The sequence below is a fragment of the Mastomys coucha genome, unplaced genomic scaffold (genome assembly GCF_008632895.1).
Source record: "Mastomys coucha isolate ucsf_1 unplaced genomic scaffold, UCSF_Mcou_1 pScaffold1, whole genome shotgun sequence".
NCBI lineage: Eukaryota > Metazoa > Chordata > Mammalia > Rodentia > Muridae > Mastomys > Mastomys coucha.
In genome coordinates this window covers 34,921,670-34,928,818 of record NW_022196891.1, presented here as the reverse complement: position 1 = coordinate 34,928,818, position 7,149 = coordinate 34,921,670, and the positions used below count along the sequence as shown (strand labels likewise).

The following is a 7,149-nucleotide window of genomic DNA, read 5'->3' as shown; positions in this document are numbered from 1 at the left end:
AGGCAGCCAATGGATTGTCAAGAATGTGGCAACAAATTTAAGTTTAGAGACTTAACAGTAGCTAATGTTTCTATGTGTAAAGCACGTGAGAACCTGCACGAAACAGCTCAGAGACAGATATAATGCTGTACCTGAATTAGTGTAACAAGATGCCATATGCAAAAGTGTCTATACAAACCAGAGCAACTTTGTCAGTCCAAGCAGAAAATCTGGTTTCTAAATCAGAGCGTTGGCGTCTGGTCCTTCCTGTGTCCTGAAGACTAAGGAGTGACTGTGTCCCCTCTAATAAGGTAGGGTCTGAAACATGCCGGCTTTTGATGATCATTCTCTCCTATTGCTAGGCAAATGATTGTCTTCCATCAGAAGCTCATTTTTTGAATAAAAAATGTTAATGTCCACTTCTGAAGTTAACCTCATGTAAGCTGTTTTTCCCAGATATAAACTTTCTTCCACTTGACAGCATACAAAAAGAAAATACGTACCATTTACAAGTCAAACAAAGAGAAAGTTTTAGTGTTTTTAATTGGTCTGCAAAAAATAGTTTAGTAGTACAAATTGTACTACTATAGGCCTACAATGTTTGTAATCTTTGAAAAAAAGTTAAAACTGCCTTCAAAATTACTTTTTATATTAAAATTTACAGGTACTGACCAATTTACAAGAATTTACATAAGCTAAAAACAATCTTAGTAAACAGCATATATTGTTGTATCTGAAATACTACTTTCATGTGGAAAAGAAATACTAAAAAAGATTTTTGTATAAACATTAAACTTTTATTTATAACTTTATTGTCTTATCTACAATACACTTGTAGTGGCTTACTGCCTAAAAGCTCCAGTTTAGATAATAATCCACAGAAACCTGATGCTACAAATAGGATACAATTTTATCTTTGATGTTTCAGTTTTCTGCTGTTTCCTATCATGAGGAAAATGAAACCAGGAAAACAGAAGTGAAACAAAGTACACAGCTCAGTGTGCTATCAGCAAGCACAGGAAACTTCACTTTTTCCCAAAACATCTAAGTTGGAGACTTTCAAGCAGTTCATAAAAAGTCACTAACTGCTGTTCTGTTAGGGTTCCCATTACAGCAGTGCAAGACGTATTGTTTCAACACAAAATCCAAAGCAACCTCCAGAGTCTATCAAAGCAATATGTGTAGTGCTCATCAACACACCAACTTAGACACACTCAGGACAGGCTTTCCCAGGCTGTGGAGTGAAGACTTAAGTAGTGCTCATCAACACACTAACTTAGACACACTCCGGAGGTCTTTCCCAGGCTGGCGAGTGAAGACTTAAGTAGTACTCATCAACACACTAACTTAGACACACTCCAGACAGGCTTTCCCAGGCTGTGGAGTGAAGACTTAAGGCCATCGTCCAGTATTTCAAGACTCCACAGTGGCTTCACTGAATCAAAGATGTCATTTGCTTCAAGTGACTGAATAACTAGCTTGAATCTTAACTTGACAAGAACTGAGCTAGACTATGGTCTACTGCCAGTTACACTAAGCACGGATTACTTAGATGCTTTTCAAAATTCCACATAACTCTTCAGTATAAGCATGTGGTACAAATGCCTTGACATTATTTCAAAACCTTACTCATTCAGGTAATTTCTCAAAAATATATTTTATGCTGAAAAGTCATGCCATGATAATTCTCATCATTGATGTAAACATTTAAAAGTACATTTTCAAATCAAGGAGTTTATTTAAAAATGTCATAATAAATGCATATGCAATATTTATATGAGTATGTATTTAAAAAAAACAAAACAAGAACATTAAAAATAAAACCATGATGGTGATAAACAAAATGAATTATGATGAATTGTTTTTTTATTTCTTGGAAGAATTTAAGAATTAGAGACCAGTTATTTTTTTCAGGGTCATAGCTCTCAAAGGTAGAGCACTGCTCAGATCTCTCTTGTTTTTCAATCTGTGCCATGACTTTAAAAATTGATCTTCGATCATATGAAACTTCTGCTTCTCATGTACCTGTCTGGCGGTATCAGTTCCATCAAAAGGTTCTTCAACACAGATGTACTTATTTCTCCATCTCATATCATCAGGCCTTGGGATGGCTTTGGCCTTACCAACTGAAATCATTTGAGTGTTCTAGTCAAATTCTGTAGCATAATACTTAAGAAAGCTCAGTAAGAGGTCCCCGAGACTTGATTCACTCTTTGTGAGGTGAGGAAGAACACACATGGGGCATGATGCACAAGAGGCAGCATTACAGAGCTACTAAAAGATTCTGGATAAATGGTTTTGGAGGGATGGAAAGATGTGCTCGGGAAGGATTTCTAAGTACTCCAAAAGCATTAATACAAGACTATAGCTGCTTAAAATACCACAGCATGGTAACTTGCCCATTTCTTTTTTATAATTAAATTATTTTCTTTATTTACATTCAAAATGTCACCCATTCCTCTCCTCCCTCCCTAAGTTAGACTCCCCCTCCCCTTTGCTTCTGAGGGGGTGCTCCCCTACTCCCCCACCCACCCTCACTCCCACCAACATCCCCCTTCCCTGGGGCATCAAGTTTCTACAGAATTAAACAATCCTCTCCCACTGAGGAAAGACTGCTACATAAGTGCAGGGTGCCACAAACCAGCACATGTATGCTCTTGGTTGATGGCTCAGTCTCTGGGAGCTCCCGGTAGTCCAGGATGGTTAATGCTGTCAGTTTTTCTATGGGGTTGCAATCCCCTTAAGCTCCTTTAGTTCGTTCCCTAACTCATCTGTAGGGGTTCCCGATCTAGGTCCAGTGTTTGGCTGTAGGTACCTGCATCTGTCTCAGTCAGCTGCTGATAGAGCCCCTCAGAGGACAGCCATGCTAGGCTCCTGTCATACATGTCCTTTTGGGTCTAGGTTACCTCACTCAGGATGATAGTCTCTAGTTCCATCCATTTGCCTGCAAAATTCATGATGTCTTCCGTTTTAATAGCTGAATGGTATTCCATTTTGTAAATAAATCACATTTTATACACCATTTTTTGGTTGAGGGACATCTGGGTTGTTTCTAGCTTCTGGCTATAACAGATAAGGCCCCTATGAACTTAGTGGAACAGGTGTCCTTATGTTATGGTGGAATATCTCTTGCATATGTGTGTGTGTGTGTGTGTGTGTGTGTGTGTGTGTGTGTGTGTGTGTGCTCACACAAGCACGTATGTGTGTATATATATGCTCAGGAGTGGTATAGCTGCGTCTTCAGGTAGAACTATTTCTAATTTTCTGAGGAAGCACCAGACTGAGTGGTTGTTCAAGTTTTCAATCATACCAGCAATGGAGAAGTGTTCCTCTTTCTCCACATCCTTGCCAGCATGTACCATCAGTTGAAGTTTTGATCTCATCAATTCTGATTGGTTTAAGGTGGAATCACAGGGCCATTTTGATTTGCATTTCCCTGATGACTAAAGGTGTTGAACATTCCATTAAGTGCTTCTTGGGTATTTGAGATTCCTCTGTTGATAATTCTCTTTTTAGCTCTGTACCCCATTTTTAATTGGGTTGCTTGATTTTTTGGAGCCTAACTTCTTGAATTCTTTGTATATTTTGGATATTAGCCCTCTGTGGGATATAGGGATAGGGAAGAACTTTTCCCAATCTGTAGGATGCCATTTTGTGTTCATTGCCTTACAGAAGCTTACAGTCTCGTGGGGTTCAATATGTCAATTCTTGATCTTAGAGCCTGAACCATTAGTGATCTGTTCAGGAAACTTTCCCTTGTGTTAATGCATTTGAGGGTATTTCCCACTTTTTCTTCTATTATATTCAGTGTACCTGGTTTTATACAGAGGTCCTTGATCCACTTGGACTTGAGCTTTGTACAGTATGGATAAATTTGCATTCTTATACATGCTGACTGCCAGCTGAACTGGCACCATTTGTTGAAGATGCTTTCTTTTTTCCACTGTATGGTTTTTGGCTTCTTTGTCAAAGATCAAGTGTCTACAGGTGTGTGGGTTTATTTCTGGGTCTTCAATTCTATTCCACTGATCAACCTGTCTGTCTCTATACCAATACCATGTGTTTTTTGTCACTATTGCTCTGTAATACAGCTTGAAGTAAAGGATGGTGATTCCCCCCCAAAATTTTTTTATGGTTGAGAATTGTTTTCATTATCTTGTGTTTTTTGTTTTTCCATATGAAGTTGAGAATTGCTCTTTCCATGTCTGTGAAGAATTGTGTTAGATTGCATTGAATCTGTAGATTGCTTTTGAGAAGAGGGCTAGTTTTACTCTGTTCATCCTACCAACCCATGAGCATGGGAGATCTTTCCAACTTCTAAGGTCTTCTTCAATTTCTTTGTTCAGGGCCTTGGGCTTCTTGTTACACAGATGTTTTACTTGCTTGGTTACAGTTATACCAAAATGTTTCATGTTATTTGTGACTATAGTGAAGGATGTTGTTGGCATAATTTCTTTCTAAACCCATTTGTCATTTGAAAAACGGATGGCTACTGATTTGAGTTAATTTTATATCCAGACACTTTGCTGAACTTGTTTATCAGCTGCAGAAGTTCTCTGTTAAAATTTTTGGGGTAGCTTATGTATAGTATATCATCCACAAATAGCGATACCTTGACTTCTTCCTTTCCATTTTGTATCCCCTTGATCTCCATTTGTTGTCTAATTGCTCTAGCTAGAACTTCAAGTACAATATTGAATAGGTAGGGAGAAAGTTTTACCTTTTTTTAGGGGGGATGCTTTAAGTTTTCTCCATTTAATTTGATGTTAGCTATTGGCTTGCCATATATTGCTTTAATTGTACTTAGGTATATGCCCTGCATCCATGATTTCTCTAATACCTTTCACCTGAAGGAATGTTGGATTTATCAAATGCTTTTTCAGCATCCAATGAGATACTTATGTGATTTTTTTCTTTCAGTTTGTTAAAATGGTGGATTACAGTGATGAATTTTTGTATATTGAACTATCCCTGAATCCCTGGGATCAAGACTTTTTGATCTTGATGGATGATATTTTTGATGTGTTTCTGAATTCAGTTTATAAGTATTTCATTGCCATCTACTATAAGTATTCTCTGCCATCTACTCCTTTTTCATGTGTTTGCTTCTTTTTGTTCTAAGAGCTTTCAGGTATGTTACTAAGTTTCTAGTGTAGGATCTCTCTCATTTCTTTATGAAGGCACTTAGTGCTACTACTTTTCCTTTTAGCACTGCTTTTCTTATGTCCCATAGGGTTGGGTATGCTGTGCCTTCATTTTTATTGATTGGCAGCCTTGTGGTGGATGAGTGAGTATGTAACTGAAGTCTGGTGAACGTGGACGAGAGGCGCTCCTCAGAGTTGTCAGGCATCATCTGGTGCAAAGCATGCTTTGCTCTCCTCATCCTTCCTTGTTGGTGGTTGAGACGGGACTTTCTGCTTTTCTGCATTGGAATTATTATAAGATGAGGCAGTCAGGAATCCAGACTGGTGACTCAACATCCTGTGGAAAGACACAAGCATACCCTCTTCCGGAGGAGAGAGAAACATCTGGTCCCTTCCATGTAGACGAAAGGACATCTTTCCACAAAACTAATGGATGGTGCTGTTCCATAGGATCCCAGTGGTACTGTACTGCAGATCTACCTTGAGAATCCTTATTCAAATAACTGAGTACAAAGAGAGCATGATTCAGTAAATGAGTGGAGGAGACATATTTTAATTCTCCTCCCTGTAACTTAGCCAATTGTGGTTTTTTTTTGCTTTTTGGAGACAGGGTTTCTCTGTATAACCCTGACTGTCCTGGAACCCACTCTGTAGACCAGGCTGGCCTCGAACTCAGAAATCCACCTGCCTCTGCCTCCCAAGTGCTGGGATTAAAGGCATGTGCCACCACTACCCAGCTCCAATTGTGTTTTAAAAAAATGATTAGATCTTTCAATAATTACCTGTCCTTGAGGATTGTATAGAATGCCTGTAGTATGTTTAATGTTAAATTTAGCACAAAAGTTTGCAAAGGCTTTAGAGTGATAAGCAGGACCATTATCGGTTTTCAAATGTGGTGGCATGCCAAGAAATGCAAAGCAAGCTGGTAAGTGCTGCTGTACATCTTTGATTGCCTCTCCTATCCTGGCTGTAGCAAAAATAACTTCAGAGAAGGTGTCAACGATAACATGAACAAAGGATAATTTTCCAAAAGATGAAACATGAGTTATATTCATCTGCCACAGGATTCTAGGCTTTTGTCCTCTAGGGTTACCTCTCTGCAGAGAAGTAGGAAGTGTTGTAGGACAAGCAGAAGAATTTTTTACCATCTGACGAGCTGCCTCCTGAGTCAAAAAAAATTGATATCTCAATGCCTGAGCATTTTGACGGTGAATAGCATGGGGGGCAATTGCTCTACTAACATCATCTAGAAGAGTAACATGAGTCAGTAAATCTGCATATGAGTTTCCTGTGACCAAAGGTCCAGAAAGACTAGTATGAGCCGAAATATGTCCTACAATTTTTGCAATAAGGTATTAATTGTTGTTTTGTCTGTGTTGATCACAGCTGTCTCAATAATGAGGAAGAGTCTATATACATATTGAGTGTCAGTATAAAGGTTAAGAGGAATCAAGGAATGTCGAGAAAAAAACCTGAATAACTGCATATAGCTCTGTCTTTTGAGCTGAGGTAAAGAAGGTATTAAGGATCATAGTATCAGTTTTAGACACTGTAACAGCCTTTTCATTTAAGGTCCGTTGATAAAATATGTTTTCCATTGATCTAAAGGCTCCTTAGAGAAGAGGGAAGGAAATGTAACTTGCTGAAGATTCAAAGAGTGTAACGGGATTTTTTGGAAGATGATATAACACTTGCCTCATAAAGGAGGCAAAGGCAAATGCAAAGGGATCACAGAAATTTAACAAGCATTCAAACTGAGCACTTGTATAAGGTATTCTAATTACTACAAAATCTTTACCCAATATCTCCCTAATCCTTCTTCTCCCCTTCTTCATCAGCTGAGCTACTAAATCATAATAAGGAATCAAAACTTTCGGGGAGGAAGCAGGGCGATGGACCCACTCCAGAGGTTCTTCTTGCCAGATAACCCCAGTGAGTGATGGGAAAGTATTCAGTATAACAAACTCACATGGCTTATATAAATCTTACAATAAGTTGTGCCTGGATAGCCTCTTCAACCAACTGC

The 7,149-nt window shown here is 38.6% G+C and overlaps 1 pseudogene; it reads right to left on the bottom strand.

The window, feature by feature from the left end:
* Positions 1-1,869: 1,869 nt before the first annotated feature.
* On the bottom strand, positions 1,870-6,271 carry LOC116069708 (annotated as a pseudogene).
* Positions 6,272-7,149: the final 878 nt, after the last annotated feature.